Source organism: Melozone crissalis, unplaced genomic scaffold (assembly GCF_028551555.1).
Source record: "Melozone crissalis strain CALT ecotype California unplaced genomic scaffold, PUWL_Pcris_2 ptg000035l_1, whole genome shotgun sequence".
In the NCBI taxonomy this organism is placed as follows: Eukaryota; Metazoa; Chordata; class Aves; order Passeriformes; family Passerellidae; genus Melozone; species Melozone crissalis.
In genome coordinates this window covers 14,020,180-14,040,680 of record NW_026535813.1, presented here as the reverse complement: position 1 = coordinate 14,040,680, position 20,501 = coordinate 14,020,180, and positions in this window count along the sequence as shown.

The window sequence follows — 20,501 nt, the reverse complement described above, 5'->3', positions numbered from 1 at the left end:
AAAAAGGGGAAAGAAAAGGGAGGGGAATGAGGGAAAAAAGGAAAAAGAGTGGGATCCTTTGCAAATTTTGCCCCCTCTGTTCCTGCTCCCACCCCCTCTGCCCGTGATGGCCCCACGGGTCCCAGTCCCCATCCCAGGTCCAGGATCGCTGCTCATGGCAGCCTCGCCAGTCCCCTCCCACACCCCAGCTCCAGCCCCGCTGGTGAATTTTTCTTCCTGGGCCCTGGCCGCCTGGCCCATGTCCACCCTGCTGGCTGGGACGGGGATCCCTCCGGCCACGTGGTCTATGACCAGCACACCGACCGCGCCAGGGCTCCCATCAGTCCCAGCCATCCCATCCCTGACAGCTTCCCCCACTGCCCAATCCCTGGCTGCCCTGCTCATGTCAGCTGCGCTGGGCGCCTGCTTTGTCTCTGCTGGGAGCAGCTGACTCAGCCGCCATTAGCCATGTGTGGGCTATCCACGCTCTGGTCTGGTTTCCACCCAAAGTACCCCCACATCTGGCAGTTCCGGCAGCAGACCATGCCTACATCCTGCCCTTGGAGGACCAATCCATGGCGAGATATCCCCCCATCACCCCCTGTCCTGCCCGGCGTTATGTTCCCTTGGTAACTACAGATCCGGCTCTTCAGGGAAGGTCTCTAGAGGAAGTACCTTATTGAAACACTAGGAGCTCAGTTAAAAGACAGCCCTGTCCAGATTCTTTCTCAAAACATGGGGAAAAGGCTATAGAAGATAAAAAATAAAAAGAGTTAGCTGAAGAAATTAGTCTATTTCCACTAAGAGAGGTTCCCATGGGAGGGGGTGGAATGGGGTTTGTAAATGCCCCTTTGACTTCTTCTGAGGTCAGGTGTCAGAACCCAGGACATCCCTCTGCCTGTCCTGAGCAGCCAAGACCCCTGCCAGGGGGCTCAGAGACCCTGGCACAGAGCCCAAGATGCCTGTGGTTTTGATTATGACCTGTGGAGCAAGTTACCAACCTTAGATGAAGATCTGCAAGCCATGACAGTTTAAGTAGAATGATAGCGAATTTATCACGGAGTGAAAAAGTAGATTTTGGGGTTTTTAAAATGGAGGTTCAGAAGACAAGATGGAGAAATCTGGACATGGCCAGCCTTTCTCCTTCTTCTTCTTAGCCTCCATCTTCTGCTGTGATGTTGGCACTTGTAGATTAGTTTAGAGTAGAAGCTCACTGTCTAACGTAGGTGATAGGTATTGGAAAATAATTGTAAACATTGATATGTAGGTTTTAGTATAAAGACATAACACCACCCCGGGGGCAGGCAGAGTGCCCTAGACTGTCTTACTAAACAGACCTCAGCTAGACAAGAGAAAATATTTTATAGATAAAGAACAATAAACAACCTTGAGACTGAGAACTGAAGAGCTCTGACTCCTTCTTGGAGCACCAGACTAAGAAAAGAGACTTTCCAACTTTTCTCGAAGTCACTCTGACCAGCAAGAGATCCAGAGACAGTCAGGAATTTTAAAAAGGAAATCAAATGGATTTAGGAAAATCCCATAGGCACAGCTGAACGATTAGACCAGTTTTTAGGTCCGAACATTTATACTTGGGAAGAAATGCAGTCTATAATGAAAATAATTTTATCTCAAGAAGAAAGGCAATAGATCAGAGCAGCCAGAATAAAAGTGTGGGAAAAAGAAAACCCGCAGGGCCCTCCAGGAGAAGACAAAATGCCAACAGCACCTCCTGAGTGGGGTCAAAATAATGAAGAGGGGAGGAAGCAAATGAATATCATAATTTAATAATCAAGGGAATAAAAGAATAGGCACTTTGAGGGCAAAATGCTAAAACGGCCTTTGAAGGACATCAGGGGAAAGAAGAAACTCTAACTGAATGGTTAGACAGACTTAGGAGAAATATAAAGCAATATTCCAGGACAGACCCTGAAACTGATGTGGGAATAGCTTTATTAAGGATTAATTTTGTCACTAATGCTTGACCAGGTATTAGAAGAAAATTAGAAAAAATTTGATGATTGTCATAATTAATCAGTAGACGATTTATTAAAGGAGGCTTAGAAAGTTTATGTACGGAGAGATGAAGAAAAGGCTAAAGTGAAAGCAAAATTTTTGGCAGCCAACATGCTAGAAAACAATTTCCAGAGAAATCAAAAACCCCCAGGCACTACTCCTAGATATGAAGGTCGTAGAGACAGGGGAAAGGAAAAGAATAGAACCCCAATGCAAACCAAATCTCAGGAGCATTCACGGAATATCTGTTTTTACTGTGGGGTCGAAGGACATTATAGGAGAAATTGTCCTAAGCAGGTAAAAGATGTAAAAATCTTGCGAGAGATGGGCCCAGAGGAGGAATAGGGGGGGTCATAGGCTCTATTTTTGGGGGGACAAACACCATCTGGAGCCTGTGATAACTTTAAAAGTGGGTCCCCAAGAAGAAGAATTGGAATTTGTAGTAGACACAGGGGCAGAAAGAACCTGCCTGTTAAATATTCAAAAAAGTTATTGTATAAGCAAAGACACTGTAAAAGTAACAAGAGCAAAAGGAGAGAGTTTCACAGTTCCTGTCATTAAAGATGTAGTAATTTAGGAAGAAACTAGAATTTGGATGGGGAATGTCTTATTGGGCCCTGGAGCAGGCAGCAACTTATTAGGAAGAGACTTACAGGTGAAATTAGGAATAGGAGTTATACCAGAAGAAGGGAAAATGACAGCTAGGGTTTTAAAACTTGGCCAAGATGGTGAAGAAAAAATTAACAAGGAAGTTTGAGCTGGGGAAGGAAATAGGAGAGGATTAAATATTGACCCCATAAGGGTTACAACTGAGAGAGAAGATTGCCCCATACATTTACCTCAGTATCCTATCTCATTAGAAGGACGGGAAGGTTTGAAGCCAGTAACAGAAGGACTAATAAAGGATGGGACATTAGAACCTTGTATATCTCCTCATAATGCCCCTATTCTCCCAGTAAAGAAGCCTGATGGGAACTATAGATTGGTACAAGATTTACGGGAGGTTAACAAAAGAACTCGGATTCATTACCCAGTGGTACCAAATCCCTACACTCTTCTAAGTAAAGTCCCACCCCAGCATCAGTGGTTTAGTGTAGTGGATCGTAAAGATGGGTTTTGGGCTTGTCCACTAGCCAAGGAGAGCTGAAATATCTTTGCATTTGAATGGGAGGATCCAAAAACTGGGAGAAAGCAGCAATTAAGATGGACAAAATTACCACAGGGGTTCACTGAATCTCCAAACTTATTTGGGCAAGCTTTAGCAACAATACTACAAGCTTTCCCCACTCCTCCTGGAATACAAATTATCCAATATGTGGATGATCTTTTATCTGGGAAAGCTGAAGTTGGAGACGCTACTATAAAACTTTTGAATTTTCTCAGGGAAAAAGGGTTAAGGGTATCAAAAGGGAAGCTGCAATTTGTAGAACCAGAGGTAAAATATCTTGGACACTTAATAAGTAAGGGTAGCCGGAAGGTCAACCCCGAGAGAATTGCAGGAATTTTGTCTCTTCCCTCTCCCTCTTCAAAGAGGGAAATCAGAAAACTACTCGGATTGTTGGGATATTGTAGATTATGGATTGACGGGTTCACACAGGCAGTAAAATTTTTGTATGGAAAATTGACAGAGGGAGATGATATAATGTGGACCAAGGAAGATGATATTAAATTAGAAGAACTGAAGATAAAACTGGCCTTAGTACCAACTTTAAGTTTACCCTCGCTAGAAGAACCCTTCCATCTGTATGTGAATGTGGAAAATGGGATAGCTCATGCAGTTCTGGTTCAGGAGTGGAGAGGAGTAAAGAGACCAGTAGCTTATTTCTCAAAGATGTTGGATCCAGTGAGCCATGGCTGGCCAGTATGTATTCACACTATAGCAGCTACTGCAATCCTGGTAGAAGAGAGTTGTAAGCTTACTTTTCAGAGTAAACTAATTGTGTGTACACTTCATGCAGTTCAAAATGTGTTAAACCAGAAGGCTGAAAAATGGTTGTCAGACTCTAAAATGTTAAAATATGAAGCAATCTTGGTAGACAGTGATGACCTGACACTAGAAGTAAACAGAAGTTTAAACTCAGCTCAATTCTTATATAGAGAACCAGGAGATAATACATAATTATTTAGAAATTATACAAAACCAAACAAAAGTTCGAGAAGATCTTGAAGAACAAGCCCTTTCAGAAGGGGGAAATAATCTACGTGGATGTGCAATGATGAGCTCAGCTTTTGCAATATGTATGAGCTTAATTAGCACTTCTATAAAAGTATGTAAGCTGGATCAATAAATCTGAGACCGATGATCATCAATAGGATGTGCTCGTCTCCCTTCACTTTCGTCAAATGGTGACCCCGAAGTGATACGGCAACACACCACGGAGGAGTGAAGAACCAGGTCGGGTCCTGAAAGCAGCCAGGACGGCAGAAAAGCGCGGAGAAAAAAGGAGAAAAAAGAAACTGAGACGGGCCGTGCCCTGGGTGTCGTATAGACGAGCCCGGCCGATACGTGCTGCCGTGACCTTGAAGAGCTGCAACAGCGCTGACGATTTAGGTATGGAGAGGCAAGCAGCATATGATTTATTTACTGCCTTTTAACAAAAACGGCAGGTTAGGGGAATAGATTTGCAAAAGGATTTACCAGGGCTTTTGGCTTATGGCTACGCTAAGGGAGTTTTTATTAACCCCCATACGGTTCACGAGTTAACGGAGTGGCGTAAATTCGGTGATTTATTGTGGGAGGCTACTTTAGAGGACGATAAAACTGCCAAGAAGTTAGGTAAATTATGGAGGGTGGTTCACAATGAGCTGTTACAGCATCAAGCCGAGAGAAAAGCGGCGGAACAGGAAACAACTGCACATGGCCGTAATAAAGATTATAATCAGGACGCAGGTACTCCCCTAGCCCCTGCAGTTAGGACGGTGTTTTTGCCTGCCTCTCCGTCCTCCTCGGCTTCGCCGGGACTGGGTATAGAGCACGCTTCTGAGCCTTCCGCACCCCCTGAAAAACAGGAGCCGTGGCCAAGACCACCCGATAAGCTCCCGCAAATCAATGAGCCGATCCCTGGGGTGGAAAACGACCTAGCGGAGGCTATTGTGAGGGAGCGCAGGGGGGCTTGGGCTGCACTGGCAAGAGACACCATGGAGAAAGGGGATGACGAGGTTATCAGCACTGCTACCCAGCTAGCTTGTCCTGTTGTATTCAATCCGCAAGAGCGAGGGGGCATGCAGGCTACCATTACAGCCCTTGATTGGAAATTACTGTCTCGGGTGAGGGCTACTGTCAGTCAATTTGGAGTGAAAAGTGAGCCAGCCAAACAAATGTTAGACTATATTTTTGATACCAGTCTTCTCTTGGTAAATGATTGTCGGGGAATAGCTAAATTGATATTTACTCAACATCAGCAGTTGTTATTCAATGCTCATTGGCAAGGGCTTGTAAATGAATGCGTAGCAGTACAGCGACAGAAGGGAGATCCTCTCCATGGTATAACTGTGAATGAGCTTATGGGCTTGGGACCTTTTCTTCGTACCTAAGCGCAAGCTTTGCTGAGGCAAGAGAAGTGTCGGGAAGCGATGAGGTTGGTCAGGCTTGCTATAGAGAGGGTAAAAGAACTGGGAGGGGTACCCGTGTATATGGGAATTAAGCAAGGGCGAGAAGAATCATTCGGGTCATTTATTGATAAAGCTGCTGCTGCGATCGAAAGGGCCGGGGTACCAGAATATATGAGGGGGGCATTACTCAAGCAGTGTGCTCTCCAAAATTGTAATTCTACTACTAGGAGCATGCTTAATACTCTGGGTGCCAATTGGACTATAGAGGAGGCATTAGAGAGGATGGCTTTGATGCCAACAGGACCGCAAGCCTTTGTGGTAGATGCAATCAAACAATTAGGGCTAGGCTTACAGGAACAAGCAAAGACCTCTCCAAATCAGGTGTTAGCTGCTCTTGCACCACTTATAGCGTCAGCTGCACTGGCTCCAACAAGCAGAGGGAACCGCATGAAATGTTATCGATGCGGAGGCAGGGGTCATATGCCCCGGAAATGCCAAGCCACAGGACTTTGGTGCCAAAAATGCCGCTCGGACACCCATAATACGGGCGCCTGCAGGCGGAGATCAGGAAACTTCCACAGGAGCACGAACCGCAGGGACCGCGCCCTGACACAAGTCGTCGCTGCAGCAGCAGCACCCCCTCCTGCCTCCAACCCACCACAACAGGGAGCCTCGGCTTGGACATGGCAGCCGCAGTAGATGTTACGTTGATGACCCCGCACCCACGAAAAATCCCGACAGGGATTCATCGACCTATTGTTATACAGGATAAAGCGGTGGGTACTCTGCTTTTCGGAAGATCATCTGTGTCTATGTTGGGATTATTTGTTTTGCCTGGCGTCATTGATGCAGATTATACAGGAGAAATTATGGTGATGGTGTATACCCCTTTCCCCCCACTCCAAATTAATAAGGGAAAGAGGATTGCTCAGCTGGTACCACTTGAGCAAATGACTAAGGGATTACAGGCTATAAAAGGACAAGAGAGGGGGGAAAATGGTTTTGGATCTACCGGAGGAATTACCTTGTTGACTTTGAACCTTTCTGAGAGACCCAAGAAAAGGGTGGAAGTGGAATTTCAAGGACAAAAAAGATCATTTTCAGGCTTGCTGGACACTGGAGCAGATTCCAGCAACATTAGCCCTAGGTGTTGGCCTCAACACTGGCCTTTGCAGCCAGCAGCCACCACAGTGGCCGGGGTTGGAGGCTTTACCCTGGCTGGCCGTTTGCCTCCTCTCTGGGTTCGTATAGATGGAAAACAGCTAACAGCTATTTTTTCAGTAGTCCAATTACCACCTATCGTGCAATGCCTTATACGGCGGGACATTATAGCTCAGTTGGGAGTGGTTTTAACCAATGAACACCCCTTGGGAGTAAAAGCCATTGCTTGGACTTTCCCAATTCCCATCACCTGGACTGTTAACACCCCAGTATGGGTTAAGCAATGGCCCTTAAAAGAGGAAAGTCTTCAACATGCACATCAGCTGGTATCAGAACGATTTCAACAAGGACACCTGTGGGTATCTACCAGTCCCTGGAATATTCCAATTTTTGTGATAAAGAAAAAATCTGGGAAGTACAGGTTGCTCCACGATTTGCGTGCTGTTAATGATCAAATGGAGCCTATGGGCGCATTACAACCTGGATTACCTAACCCTGCAATGATTCCAATGGATTGGCCTCTGCTAATCATTGACCTGAAGGATTGTTTTTTCACTATTGCCCTTCATCCACAGGATATGCAATGGTTTGCCTTTACATTGCCATTACAGGGAAGGGCCTGATCAAAGGTTCGAGTGGACCGTACTCCCGCAAGGCATGCGCAACAGCCCCACCTTGTGTCAGTTTTATGTTAATGCAGCATTGCAACCATTAAGAAAACAATGGCCGAGCACAGTGATATATCACTACATGGATGATGTCTTGTTTGCTCAGCCAGTGCCTTTTACAGAACAACAAATCCAGAAAATAAGGACCATGCTGGCACAGTATTCTTTGGTGATAGCTCCTGAAAAAATTCAAACAACAGCCCCCTGGAAATATCTGGGATGGTCCATGTCGGAGCAAACAGTAAAACCTCAGAAATTGGAGTTAAAAACAAAGATGGCAACTTTAAATGATGCTCAAAAACTTTTGGGTGATCTGCAGTGGCTAAAGCCAATAGTGGGAATACCCAACGAACTACTGGATGAGTTGCGCCCGCTACTAAAAGGAACTGACCCAACCTGCCTGGTGCGAATCACTGACAAACAACAGCGGGTCATTCAGCAAATTCTGGACTGTATTACACATGGGCAGGTTTACCGAAGGGATCCAGAACTACCCATAGACTTGACCATTTGGAATGGTCCAAAATATCTTCTTGGTGCGCTAACGCAATTCAAAAAGAAAACGGGGGAGACACGGATACTAGAATGGCTTTCCCCTCCATTACAACAAACTAAAACTCTTTTTCAAAAAGTTGAAATGTTAGCAGATCTAATAAAGGTAGAGAAAGGATGTTACAGGTGGCTAGGGGGGAAGCAGCTATCATCACAATGCCAATGAAAAAGGACACTTTGGACTGGTACCTGAATAATTCAAAAGAACTACAGGAAGCTCTTTTAGGTGCATGTTGCCCTATTGAAACGGACAAGCTTCCACCAGCTCTGGTTCAGTGGATATGGGACTGGGACTGGATAACTCGCCCAAAGCGAGAAAACTCCCCTCTACCAGATGCTATTACTGCATTCACAGATGCTGGCAGGAAGTCAAGAACTGCTGCAATAGCTTGTCAACAAAAGGGAGTATGGAAACATCAGATTTTGCAAGCAGAGGCAGTGGACAGCTTACAAACCATGGAACTGTTAGCAGTGGTATGGGCAATGGCACAGCTTAAGGGACCATTGAACGTTGTTACAGACTCTTTGTATGTTGCAGGAGTTGTAGCAAGAATTTAAGATGCCTCCATAAAGGAGGTACAAAATCAGAGACTGTATGAACTGTTAATGCAGCTGAAGAAAGCTACAAGATCAAGGGAACACGCTTATGCTGTAATTCATGTTAGGAGCCACAAATGGAATGTTGGTTTAGGAGAAGGGAATGATAGGGCGGGTAAATTTGTTACTATAACCCAAAACACACCCCTGTCAAATCACCAATTGGCATGAGAAGCTCACTCAATGTTTCACCAAAATGCAAAAGGCTTAAGTAGAGAGTTTAAGGTAACACTCGCGGAAGCAAAAGCCATCGTGAGGGCCTGTCCAACTTGTAGTCACCATAATGGGGGTAGTGGTTTAGGCCTAGGAGTAAAGCCACGAGGCCTGCAAACAAATGAGTTATGGCAAATGGATGTCACACACGTCCCTAGTTTTTGCAGGCTAAAATACGTACATGTGTCTATTGATACCTATAGCAAATATATTTGGGCAATGGCTCAAACAGGAGAAAAAGCAATACATGTGGAAAGGCATTTGTACAGTTGCTTTGCGGTAATGAGTACACCAAAAAGAATTAAAACGGATAATGGTTCTGCCTATATCAGTCAGAGGATAGGGAAATTCTTAAGAAATTGGGGAATCAAACATGTTACAGGCATTCCAAACTCCCCGACAGTGCAAGCCATCATTGAAAGGGCAAATGGTACCTTGAAAAGGTATTTAGCCAAACACGAGGGAGTAACTGACCCCCAGGCGAGGTTGTTAAAAAGTTTATTTGTGATCAATCACTTGTGTGTATTTGGGGATGCAGGGCAACCCCCGGCAGAACTGCATTATAAGTCAAAAGAGGTTACTGAGCAGAAAAAAAGAAATATGGGTAAGATACAGGGACCCCAAGACAGGGTTGTGGAAGGATCCTGCTAAGGTCCTGTTCTGGGGAAGGGGATATCTCTGTATTTCCACTCCTGCAGGAGCACTGTGGGTACCTGCCAAGTGGACTAAACCTGTTCTTGATGCAGCGATTGGTGGACCACCTCACGGAAGGGGACAAGGAACGTCTGGAGAAGAAACTGCCCCTGATCCTACAACCACTACTGCTACAGCTGAAGGGACACTCGAAAGCGGTCGACAGGGCCGTGACACGCCGCCGCCGGACAGCCAAGGAACTGATTAACACCGTTGAATCATTATCATCTTTCTACATAAGGGGACCGGCAAGGCAGAACTGCCTTGAGTGCCGCAGCCCGGATTGTGCCGCTTGGGTAGCACTATATTGTGGGGGTTGTGGTAGGACCTTTTGGGTAGAACAGTCATTGCTTTGGCGCTTGTGGTTTAACACCTGTGATCATGAAAACACATGGGGCCATGATTGGGAATGGGAACTACGGAGACAGACAGGGCTAAATACAGCTTCAGCTCTAGATCTTTATGAGTCTCATGAACAGAAAATTTTGGCTTACTATCGGTGGGAGGTACAGTATATTCTGAAAAGGGTTAATGCTCAAAGTAGGTCATTCATAGCCTCTGCAAGGTGTAGAAAATTGGTGCCCTTAACACAGCGTTCTGTTGTAGGACCCGTTAAAGGAGATCCTGATAAGGCATTAGATCACTGCATTAAGGAACTACAGGAGTGGAGACTACAAGTGTCAGGAGCGGTAAAGTTAAAAGCTGATAAGAAAAAGAAAGCAAGAAAGACAACAGAAAAATGAGGCTTATTTTTGTTATACTTCTTAGTGCAGTGGTGGCTGGAGTAGTAGGGGTAATACGCTTTAATCAACCCAGAGATAATATATGGATTATGCTTGCTAATCAAATTAACCAATCATCGCTTTGTCTTAGTCTTGGAGGGGTTACTAACCCATTTCGAACATGCTTGGTGGGACTCCCAGTGTGGTCTCCTGGGGAATTTTGCAGTCTGATTAATAACCAAACTCTATGCATGCATAATATGACAAACATTAGATTACCCGTGCAACAAGGGTATACTGCAAGTCAAAGTGACGGCTACCGCCAATGCTTAATAATCTTATCACTTAATACTACCTTGCACTCTCCTCCAGAAGAATTGGATCTTTTCGGAAGTGCAAACGCCAGTATGACTAACACCTCAAATGGCGGATGGTTCAGTTTTGATCCCTTAGATCTTCAGAAGTTGAATCAGCATAGAGGAACATGGGCTACCTTAGATTCATCCCTGAGTCTGGGCAGTGTCTCAGCAGCTTTACAGCCAATGTAACGGCACTAACATCATGGCACTGATGAAATTACCCACAGGGATATTTTTAATTTGTGGAGACAGAGCCTGGAATGGTATACCAGCCCGGCCACAGGGTGGACCTTGTTGTTTGGGAAAATTGTCATTATTTCACCCCAATGTAATGCAAGCAGACAGAGGCGTAGCCTACATGACTTAGACTGCAGTCAGATAGGAGACCCACGGTTCTGGAGTGAGCTGAAACAAGTAGTGGTTTCAACTATCTTGCCAGGAGGTGCTGCAAACAAAGCTATGAACTTAGCAAAACAACTAGGGTGCTGGGCTAAGGGTGAATTAAACAAAACGTCACAAATTTTAGATATGTTAACTGCAGATGTACAAAGTGTTAATCAAGCAGTTTTGCAAAATAGAGCCGCTATAGATTTTTTGCTTTTAGCACAAGGCCACGGGTGTGAAGAGTTTGAAGGGATGTGCTGCATGAATTTGTCCGATCACTCTGTATCTATTCATGCTAAGATAAAAGAATTGCAGCAGGGACTTCACAATCTCAAAGAAGAAGAAGGACTGGAAATTGATGAATGGCTTAAAAGTATGGGACTTGGACCGTGGCTGAGGAACCTTGTGACATATGCTATAGGGATACTAGGCGTGCTTTAATGCTTTTGCTTATTTTTCCTTGTATTTTTAATTGTATTCCAAATATGGTCAGTAGAATGATAGAAAAAACCTGGCAGACTGACCTCCTTGTGCAAAACGAAAACGGGGGAAGTGTGGAGAGTTTTGTTCAGATGTGGCTTGAAGAAAAAGGCCATGATCATATACAGCTGGTTAAGCAGTAAAAAGCAGCTGTAAGTAGTAAGTTCTCAGCCTTTTTCCTTACGAGAAAAACAACAACACTGCGTCCTTGATCAAATGATGAGAAAAACACGGTGAAAAACATGGAGTCCTTGAATGTAGTCAGCAGCAGGATGAAAAACAAGTATTAGTCTCAACAAGAAAACCACAGGTATTAGCAACAAAGGAGGGGTTGGCATGCAATCTGTAACCAATGATGAGCTCAGCTTTTGCAATATGTATGAGCCTAAATAACACTACTATAAAAGTATGTAAGCTGGATCAATAAATCTGAGACCGATGATTGTGGAGAGTTAGGGACCTGCGTGCAGAAGAATTCAGGCTGTACGGTCAGTCAGGACATCCCCCCACCCTGCAGTCAGACCTTTGCTCCGTGCCTGGCCACACCCAGCCGGACGTGAGCAGAAGGAAAGGACGCTGACTGCCCAAGCTATAAAAACCTCTGAGACCCCTCAATAAACGCCATTTGCTGTCCACCACGTTGGTGTCAGGAGCATATGGACCGAGTGACCCTGGGCTTTGGGCCACCGTGCCGGACTTAGAACCAGGTCGCCACGCCTTGAGAAGGCAACATCTGGTGCCAAAAACCCGGGACCGATCAGTGCCCGGAGTTCGGGGATCGCCTGGACAAGGGACCGGCGGCTGCACAGATGGCCTAGTGCAGCGGGGGGGGACGCCCCCGGACCAGCGAGGAGCATGGACGCTATCGCGAAGGTCATAAGTCAGATCCACGCGCAGTGGGGTATTGAGTGTAAGCTTAAGGATTTATGTCTTGCATTACCGAGACTGATTAAGTTTGGGGCTATAGAAAGCCCGGTAGACATTCTCCATCTGGAGATCTGGGATAATTGCACAAAGGCTCTGGCCGAGGAAACCATGTCCTCAGGCTCAGGGAAAGCCCTCAAATCGTGAGGCAGAGTTATCCAGGCTCTGCAAAAAGCTCGGCAAGAGCAAGAAACCTGGAAAGCCGCGCAAACTTGTTTATTAGCCACGCTGCAGTTGGGGGTAGGGGCAGCGACGCAAACCGCAGAGGACCTTGACCCGGTCTGGCGCGCGGAGGCGCGAACGCCGTATCCCCCTGAGCGAACGGACTCACCATCAGAGGGGGAGGAGCGCATGCAAGCGTTTTGGCAGGGGCTAGCAGAGGAGGCACGGGAGGTGGCCATAATATCGGACCCCGAAGTGGTTGATAAAAATGCACCCCCACCATATGCGTTTGAAAATGGTGCCGGAGCCCGTGAGCAAAACTGGAAGGCAGACATGGGGGGTGGAAATGCAGAAGGCTCACTGAACAGCGCAAGTGTGGGGGAGCGGGAAGGAGGGGCGGCCCCCAAGAAGGAGCTTAAGACCAATCAGAGCACTCAATTCACATTAGGTCCTTATAGGGCAAGGACCTCCCCCAGCAGGAGGCGGGGGGAGCCCAGGGGGAGGGAACGGCCTGACCCCCGCAAGAAGAGGTGGGGTCGGAGCCCAAGAAAATGGCAGAGCAGCCCGGAAACGTCCGGCCAGTGGACTTCCGGCTCGGACTCTGACTCGAGCTGGGACGGGCTCGAAAGGTGGTCGGAGGATTCCGACACGGATTCCAGTTTTAACAAAAAGAGAGTGGTGGCATATAAGATCACTAGCCACAGCGCTCCTGCGTGGGTTAAGGGGATATCAGAGAAAGATTGAACCCCGCTTACAGACTGGCGGAAAATAAAAATGGCTTGCGCGGAGTGGGCTCCGTCTGCCACACTGGTGTTCCCGGTCCGTGTGGGGGGGGCAGGCAGAAACCAAAGAACCTACTCCCCGGTAAACCCGAACGACGTACAGGCAATTATTAAAGTGATTGCAGACAGGGTGATTAATTCTGCCATGGTTTCCACACTCATGGACAGCGTGTTTGGAGGCGATGATATGCTACCCTTTGATATCAAACATACTTGCAGGCTGATTTTCGATGGGGCGGGGATGATCATTTTTAAACAGGAATGGGAGGACAACTGTGTAAAGCAGCTAGCTTTGGTAACAGGAGCAGACCATCCACTGCACGGCTCCAGCATACAGAGGCTAATGGGTACAGACCCCACTATGATCACCCCCCAGGTGCAGGCTGAGGGCCTGTGGGCCCATGAGGTTATGACAACAACCCGTGCTGCCCGAGAAGCCATCCGTGTTGCTTCCAAAGTAATAGCCAAACCCTCACCATGGTCAACTATGAAACAGAGTGAGAGTGAGAGTTTCACTCAGTTTGTGGACCGCCTTCAGGCAGCATTAGATTCCTCTGCATTACCCTCAGAGGGGAATGGTCCTGTGCTAGCAGACTGCCTATGCCAGCAGTGCAACTCAGCCACCAAGGACATTTTAAGATCACTGCCACCTGGGTCCAATATAGCTACCATGATCAGACACGTTGCAAAGGAAGAACACCTAGCTCCCATCCAAGCAGCAGTTCGCACTGCAATAACCAGTGTGATGGCATGCTTTAAGTGTGGCCAGGCAGGCCACGTGGCAGTAAACTGCCCCAAGGCAGGAAACAGCACACCTGCACAGGCTATATAATGACAATCCTGCAGCCGACCCGTGATGGCTGGGCCACGGGCAAAGTGTGGACAGCGTTTGTTTATCTCTCTCGCCGCATCTGGGCGAACATACAAATTATCAGACTCCCAGCTCCAATATCCCAATCAGTCGCACCCAATCCAGTTCTAGCAATGAGTAGACCCAGGAAGGGGATCGCAGCTAAGGGCAGTTCTAGCCGCAAAACACAGATGCCAAAACTTACCTCCTCATCTGATCTCTTAGCCAAACCAACCCTCTCCAATCCATTCTTAAGCGTGCTAAATGCTACCTTCTTATCATTAAACCAATCCAACCCAAACCTCACAGAGTCATGCTGGTTATGCTATGATGCACAACCCCCTTTTTACGAAGGTGTCGCCCTCGATTTCCCATTCATCTTCTCAAAGTCAGACAATCCACGCCAATGCAGATGGGACACCCCCTGGAGAGGCATTACCCTAAGTCAAGTTACGGGCCAAGGTAAATGCTTTGGCAATGCAACCTTGGCAAAGCAGATGGGCAACGTCTGCTGGGAATTCGTCAAACTTAAGGAAGGGAAGTTCCAGTGGGTGATCCCAGCTGCATCGGGAATGTGGGTCTGTCAACAATCCGGGGTAAGCCCATGTGTACTCCTTGACAAATTCAATCATTCTACTGACTTTTGTGTCCAAGTTCCAATTGTCCCCAGAGTCCTGTATCGCCAGGAAGAAGAGGTGCACCGCTTGTTCGAGGAACCCGACCGGCTCCACAAACGAGAAGTGATAACAGGCATCACCATCGCAATGCTCCTCGGTTTAGGAGCTACTGGCGCTGCCACAGGCATCTCGGCCCTTGCAACACAACATCAAGGACTGGCACAACTGCAGATGACTGTCGACGAGGACTTGCAAAGGATCAAGAAATCCATCTCTTCCCTAGAAAAATCCCTTTCCTTGCTCTCAGAGGTTGTCCTCCAAAACAGACGAGGACTGGACCTCTTGTTCATGCAGCAAGGGGGCCTGTGTGCCGCCTTGAAAGAGGAATGCTGCTTTTATGCAGACCACACGGGAGTCGTTAGACACTCCATGGCCAAACTGAGAAACCAGCTGAACCTAAGAAAAATGGACAGAGAAGCTCAACAGGGCTGGTTCAAGTCGTGGTTCAACCGGTCCCCATGGCTCACCACCCTGATTTCTACCCTAATAGGCCCACTCACTATAATCTTACTAACCCTAATCTTCGGGCCTTGCATATTAAACAAACTGGTGCTATTCGTTAAAAAGTGTTTAGAAATGGTTAAAATTATGTTTCTCTAGCGCCGACAATTACTTTGAGGCGTGCCAGTTACTAACACACTTACAATTTTATACTAATTTTACTAACCCATGGAAATTTCATAACCTCTACATTTTATAACTTTATACGATTTTTACTAATCATGAAGGAGGGGGGAAATGTGGAGAGTTAGGGACGTGCGTGTGGAAGAATTTGGGCTGTACGGTCAGTCAGGACATCCCCCCACCCTGCAGTCAGACCTTTGCTCCGTGCCTGGCCACACCCAGCCGGACGTGAGCAGAAGGAAATGACGCTGACTGCCCAAGCTATAAAAACCCCTGAGACCCCTCAATAAACACCATTTGCTGTCCACCACGTTGGTGTCAGGAGCATATGGACTGAATGACCCTGGGCTTTGGGCCACCATGCCGGACTTAGAACCAGGTCGCCACGCCTTGAGAAGGCAACAGATGATCATCAATAGGATGTACTCGTCTCCCTTCACTTTCGTCATGGATGGATCCTCCAGATGTCTACAAGGAAAAAGAATGTCAGGGTATGCAGTAGTTGATGGAAAAGACATGCAAATTATTGAAAAAGGACAATAACCTTCAAACTGGTCAGCTCAAGTCTGTGAATTATATGCTCTACAAAGAGCACTGGAATATTTAGCACACAAGAAAGGAACTATATATACTGATTCGAGGTATGCCTTTGGAGTAGTACATACTTTTGGAAAAATTTGGGAAGAAAGAGGATTACTTAATTCAAGAAGAAAGGGATTAGTACATGAGGGACTCATTTTAGAAGTTTTAGAGGCATTAAAATTATCTGAAGAAATAGCTACAGTACATATTAAGGGACACCAAAAGGGAATGACCTCAGAAATAAGAGGAAATAATCTGGCAAATCAGGAAGCTAAAGATGCAGCAGAAAATGGGGCTGAAAGAGTCATGTTCATATAAACTCCAAATGAGGAAAAACTGGAAATTGCAAAGTTTAGTGAAGCAGAGAAAAAAGAATTAAGCAAGATAGGAGAGCAAGATGAATCTGGGAAATGGAAACTTCCTAATGGGAGACAATTACTTAATAAAATGCTTACTAGGAAAATATTAGAAGACGTATCAGAAAACCCATTGGGGTACCCAGGCTTTGTGTGATCATTTTTTAAGGAACTATGAGTGCATTGGGATTTTTGGAGTAGCAAAGCAAGTAACTGAAAGATGTATAACTTGCCAAAGGATAAATAAAAAGGTAATGAGAAAAACAACATAAGGAGGTAGTGAGTTAGCTCTTCGACCATTTCAAAGTATCCAAGTAGATTTTACTGAACTTCCTCAAGTATAAAGATGGAAGTATTTACTAGTAATGACAGACCATTTAACTCATTGGGTGGAAGTGGTTCCCACTATCAAGGCCACAGCCAATGTAGTAAGTAAAACCCTTTCGGAACAGATCATTCCCAGATATGGAATGGTTAATAGGATAGACTCGGACAGTGGAACACATTTTATGCCAAAAGTGTTACAAGAAATAACTCAAGCCTTCGGGATAAAATAGGAGTTACACACCCCATGGCATCCAGAGTTCGGGCCAGGTAGAGAGGATGAACCAGACTTTAAAGAGAACTTTGATTAAATTAATAGTTGAAACCCTAATGTCATAGGTACAATGCCTACCTTTAGCCTTACTGAGAATCCAAACCCAACCCAGGTCAGACCTGGGAGTGTCACTTTATAAAATGAGGTTTGGGTTACCTTTTCTAACCATCCAACATGAAAATGCTTCCTAGGAAGTAGGAGAAATGAGTGTTAAGGGATATGTCAACACCATTGCAAAAACCCTTGAAAACTTGCAGTTAAAAGGGATAATCCCTCAAACCACACCTTTAGACTTTAAAATCCATAATATTCATCCAAGGGAGTGGGTACTAGTAAAAACTTGGAAAGAACAATCTTTAACTCAATAATGGGAAGATCCTTTTCAGGTATTGCTGTGGACCGAGGCTGCAATCCGGACCAGGGAATGAGGGTGGATCCACACCAGCAGAATCAAAGGACCTGTAGAAGAACCTAAGGAGTGGACGATAACATCAATGCCAGGTGATACCAAATTGACTCTTAAACAGGGAATGGGTGGTAATGAACTGGGAAGACCCAAATGATCTAGGAAACATACACAAGATAACGCCTAATTGGGAAATAAGACTGAGCTTATATCAGTGGTTTAAAGTACTGCCTGGAAAAGCTCTGAGAAGCCTCCGACACCCTCCTTGGGGAAGAATGCTTCCACTCCAAACAGGAGGCTCAGGACTGTTTCGGACAGAGAACTCTTGTATTCTGGCCTTAGCCTGTGATTTATACAAAGAGGAGGAGGAGTTACAACTTCCATCAGTGCCATATCAAATACCCTGTTTGATTCACCCAAATACCGGGCATGCTAGCTGGGTTAAATATAAATGTTTAAATTGTGGGGAAAATTGGCATTGTAGTTCACACAATCAACATCCTTGTTGGAGGAAGTGTCGAGTGCCAAATCTATCCTCCATCCAGGTAGAACTCAAAGCAACTGAAATAATGACTTTGTTTTGTGGATGGGAATTATTAGTGCCTGTTGAATGGGAGATACCTGAGGAATGGTGGGAAACCACAGTTAAGGAGTGTCGAAAAAATGATTGGCCTAGAAATTAGTAAAAAGGTAGTGACAGGGGAAAAGAGGGCAAGACTGGATTGGCCTCTCTATTCGCCACCAAGAAGATCATATGCACCTGCTGTGAGTTGCAACCCCATAGGCATGGGAGGTGGGAGTATAAGCCATACTGGACCTCTGTTATTCCTCCTTCTGTCACTCATATTTTGTCTTTTCCCTTTTGGGATATCGACAAAGCCATGCCACAGGTGTTACCAAAAGCTGTATATGGAAAGACACCGAGGTTCCTTTTTTATTTCTCACACTCATGTCAACAGTCACTGTTATAACCCATCCAAATAAGGCAATTGCATGCACAATGGGAAAAAGTACTGGACTGCAGAGAACTTAGGAACAAATGGCAACAGAATGGGAAGTCAATGCCCAAAAGGGGAGAGATGGATTTATTTCACATACGCTGTTGGGAACAAGCACAAGATTTGGTAAAAGATAAATTGATAAACAAAAAGGCTAAGCCAGCACAACCACCTAAACCTTTGCCAATCTCACTTGACAATTTGTATGCAAAACTTGAACAGCAATTAGAAAAAGAAATAGATATCTCAAGGATGGGTAAAAACCGGTTTGTGGAATGGGGGGAAAGAATAAGTAGGGAACTTAACCAATTGTTGGGTCTGTGGAGGGGCTTTGATGTCAGAAGAATGGCCATGGAAAGGCAGCAGCTTTGGCCCAATTGAGATCCTTAAGTGGAACCAAACATGTATAAGTGGAGAAAACCAAACAGAAGGGTGGATTTTAAGTTCAATAGTGATAGGGGAAAAAATGTCTTTGGTGCACTGGGAAAAAGTTCCTTCATGAAGTAGGAAAAACTCCCTGTAAAAGATATAAGGTTAGTAATGGAACTTCTGTATGTTGGATCCCAGAAGAACCAACCATGAACTGGACCCAGGGAAAAACAAAAAAAAGGAAATCGTAAGTATGATAATAAAACCAGACTTTTTCAATGTAATGATACAGGCAAGAATCCCTACTCTGGCATCCCAGAACTTTCCAAATTTTGGGAGAATATAGATCAACAAAAATTTGACTATTGGAAAGCTCCAGATGGCTTATTTTGGATATGTGGAAAAAGAGCATACACAAAACTCCCCTCTCAGTGGAAAGGGAGCTGTACTCTGGGAATCATACAGCCAGGATTTTTTCTTTTACCAGGACCTGATGGGGGATCAATTAGGGATACCAGTTTATGAGGACCTAAAGAGAAACAAAAGAGATTTGATTGGAGGATTCCAAAAATGAGGAGATGAGGAATGGCCCCCTGAATGCATATTGGAAACATATGGGCCAGACACTTGGGCACAAGATGGGAGTTGGGGATATCGGACCCCAATTTAAATGCTAAATTGTATTATAAGACTCCAAGCTGCTGTAGAGATAATAGCGAACAAAACTGGTCGGGCAATGGAATAAATATCAAGGCAACAAACTCAAAGAAGAGCAGTCGTGTATCAAAATAGGTTGGCTTTGGACTATCTATTAGCTAAAGAAGGGGGTGTTTGTGGAAAATTTAATACATCAGGCCGTTGTTTAAAAATAGATTACCATGGGGATGCTGTCCTAGATATAGTCAATGATATAAGAAAAATCACCCATGTGCTGGTTCAAAAGTGGGAATCAGTGCTAAATACTAGCTGGTGGGATAATGTATTGGGAATAGGATGGTGGAAAAAGTTAGGCTTCTTCCTTTTATGCACTTCAGATGGTCTGATATTTCTTCCTTGTTTAATCCCCTGTTTCATTCGTCTCATCACCAGTGTAGTCCAAGGCATGCAATTAGTGATCATGGACCAAAAGTTGGCTACAACAAAAATGGCACAAAGGATTATGGTGTTAAAGAAACAAAATAATATAGAAGACCCCTTAAAAGAAGTGAGATTGAAAAAAATGAGAGAATAATGAAGGCTAGAAAACAATGAACATTGCTCAAGCCAAATGATTTATAAAAAGGAAGAGGGAGAATTGTGACAAGTACATATTACATGATTTGCTCTTTGCAGATACTATATGTGTTATGTTGTATTAATTAGTAGTACTGTATTTTTTAAGTAGTGTGGTAAATGTAGTTTAAGGTTATAACATAACGTTAAAATAGAAACTACACAATGTAAGATACTTTTTAAAAAGACACCAAAATCCCCAAGAGAAGAAATATTGCCTCCTTATCAGAAGAGACCAACTTTTCCTATCTCCTTCCTGCCTTTGAGGACCCAACAGGATTAAGGGGGAGAAGTTGACAATAACCAGAGAACACCCTTTGTTTGAAAAGAATTTATGCATCATGTATGAGATATATGAATATGCAACAGGCTATTGCTTTTAAGGGTTGTTCCTTTATTAGCGGGTGTGCTTTCAGGGCTTAATTGCCGTAGGAAGCATCTGGACTTCTGTATTTCTTTGCTTTTTATTGTCCTTTATTGTCTTAACTCTGATTGTCCAAATTCTTATTGCTTTAATCTTTAGTA